The 3,104-nt window shown below is 33.1% G+C and overlaps 1 pseudogene; it reads left to right on the top strand.

The window, feature by feature from the left end:
- Positions 1–393: 393 nt before the first annotated feature.
- On the top strand, positions 394–1,107 carry LOC146882149 (secreted RxLR effector protein 161 pseudogene; annotated as a pseudogene).
- The last annotated feature ends 1,997 nt before the right edge of the window (positions 1,108–3,104 follow it).

The following is a 3,104-nucleotide window of genomic DNA, read 5'->3' on the forward strand; positions in this document are numbered from 1 at the left end:
TGCTTTTCGTGTTGTTATGGCTTCAGTAGCTCATTTTGATTTGGAGCTTCATCAAATGGATGTCAAAACAGCTTTTTTGAATGGAGATTTATTTGAAGAAGTGTATATGGCTCAACCTGATGGTTTTACTAAAAAAGGTAAGGAGCATTTGGTTTGCAGGTTGAAGAAGTCGATTTATAGACTAAGACAAGCTTCTAGGCAATGGTATTTGAAATTTGATCAGGTGGTCACTTCTTTTGGCTTCAAGGAAAATGCCTCAGATCAAATCATTTACTTGAAGAAAAATGGGAGCCATTTCATCATTCTTGTTTTATATGTTGATGATATTCTCTTGTTAGTAGCAGTGTTGAAATTTTGATTGAGACAAAATTTATACTAAATAGCCACTTTGATATGAAGGACCTTGGTGATGCTTCTTTTGTTCTGGGCATTCAGATCTCTCATGACACGTCACGTGGCATTCTTGGTTTGTCTCAAAGAGGATACATTGATAAAGTCCTCAAGAGGTTTAAAATGCATTCTTGCTCCTCATGTGCAACACCTGTTCAAAAAGGTAACAAACTCTCCAAATCTCAATGTCCTCAAAATGATAATGACAGAGTTGAAATGAAAAAAATCCCATATGCTTCCGCTGTTGGTAGTTTAATGTATGCTCAAGTTTGTACTCGTCCCGATATTGCTTTTGCTGTTAATGCTTTAGGGAGATACTTGAGTGATCCAGGTTTGGATCACTGGAAAGCTGTTAAAAAGGTCTTTAGATATTTGTAGGGAACTCAGGATCATATGTTGACCTTTAAGAAGTTTGATCAACTTCAGGTCATTGGTTATTCTGATTCTGATTTTGCTGGTTGCCCTGACGACCGAAAGTCTACTTCTGGCTTTATTTTTATGATGGCAGGAGGAGCCATTTCTTGGAAGAGTGTTAAACAAACTCTTACAGCTACTTCCACTATGGAGGCAGAGTATGTTGCTTGTTATGAAGCTACTTGTCAAGCTGTGTGGCTTAAAAATTTGATTTCTGGCTTTCAAATTGTTGAAAGTATTTCTATAAAACTGATACCCATTAGTCAGTTTTTAAGTAACAACGTAAAACACTCTTACGTTTGAGAGAATATCCATCAGAAAGAGAACAGTAGCATATCAAACTACGTGCTTCCATGGATCCTTCGTTAATTCCAGGTACACAATTTTTAACTGATACTTGAATATATTGTATTATTGTATCTTATACATATTTTATTTCTATCACTTCTTTCACCTTTCGTCTACTTCCATGCATAGCATTTTCTATAAAACTCCTTACAAATCGAGTTTCACTTGTATTATTTACAGTTCCTCCTTTACATTTATCATCCACTCCACCTTATTTATGTTTATTGTCTAATTTGTTCAACTTATACTTAGTGTCTGACCTCCTTCTTCTTCTAGGCATGCATCTCCTACTTCTACACTTGGTATTTTCCCAATTCCTTACACAAAGAATACTCATTTAAGTCAAAAGTGGCTTGTAAAATAATATTTGGTTAAGCCAAAAGTGTCTTGTAAAACAATATTTGGTTAAGCTAGAAGTGGTTTGTGAAAAAAAAAAATACTTTAATGAGGTCAGTTATGAGTTGTTGAAAGCTAAAAGAATACACTAGATTGGTCCAAGAGTGACTTGGTAAAGAATATTTGGTTTAGCCAATAGTACCTTATCGAAAGAGTACTTTAGGGGTTAATCAAGAATGGCTATGAGCCCAAAGAATATTCAAATTATACTTCACAACATTAGTCTACTTAGTGAAACTCGTTAGTCTATTATTAAATGAATCAAATTAAAATTAGTATGTGTACTCTCTACTCTTTTACTTTGCATGTTACTACCTGTTATAACATAAAGAGAGTCGTTGTGTCAATATATGAAATTGTACCTACTCGGTCCAATAATACGATCTAACAAGGTTCATTAAACCTCAATAATATGGAGACATTATAAGATACACCCATAAGAGTGAATATTCTCGTATTAACACTATGACAAATCTTAGTAGTATGATTACATCATGATATTCTTTAATATCATATATTTACAGAATATTTGGTATAAGAGATATGTTGCCACATTATGATTATTATTATTGTTATTATTTAATTAAGGTAAGTTGTTATTTTACTAATATTATTCAATATCACATTACCATTTTTAACAATAGACCAATGGGTTCAAAAACTTTATATCCTCAAGGAAAACACACACTCACATACTCTAAAGAACATATCTCTCTTACCGACTTCAGCGTCGGAGAGTCTTTTGTAAGTGGATATTCCCCTATGCTTCAATCTTCATGAGCATCATATTGAGATCTATCAAAGCCATCAAGATCTTATCACATGTCCAAGAGTTTGCCTTAAGTTCCTGGTAAAACCATAAACCACATCTTTTTTAGTGCACAATCTAGGGATAACTATAACCCACTCACTTTTGAAAAAGCAAGGTCGACATGTGTCCCAGTGATATGCAGTTTCAAATGAATTGGGCACCTTCATTTGGGATACCTGTTGTGCAAAATTATGTATTGCGTTTGCCACTTAAGGAGATAGTGTTTGTTAGTTTAGTATTGAATATATTTTTCCAACAATTTTTTCCACATTTTCTCTAGTACACAGTCTGGGGATACCCACAATCCAAAAAACAAGTGACAAAACAATTTCGGAAACCATTATTCAGAAGCACAATGCAGAATCTAGAAGCACAATGCATTTTCTAAGTGGTTTTGGAATATTGAGAATGAGAAAACGAAAAATTGAAAAACCACTTAAAAAATAACACCTAAGATTATAAGATAAAATTATCAAAATTTAGTAGTAAAAAATATTTTACTATTAAAAAAACAAAATTAATTCAATTAAGCGGTTACAGGTTCACATCGTCAAAATAAAAGTTTGTTAAACCATCATTTTCCTGTCCTTTTCTAATTAAGTATTTCACATGGAAAAAAAAAGTACTCTGAATATAATTTAATAGTAAAATCGTGTTCCTCATCCAAGAAACGATGTCTCTCTACAAAAAAAAAAAAAAGATAGCCACACATTCTGCCGACAAGAGAGCAATCAGAATTAGGTAC

Source organism: Vigna unguiculata, chromosome 10 (genome assembly GCF_037176805.1).
Source record: "Vigna unguiculata cultivar grain cowpea cultivar isolate G323 ecotype 2 chromosome 10, ASM3717680v1, whole genome shotgun sequence".
Classification (NCBI taxonomy): Eukaryota; Viridiplantae; Streptophyta; class Magnoliopsida; order Fabales; family Fabaceae; genus Vigna; species Vigna unguiculata.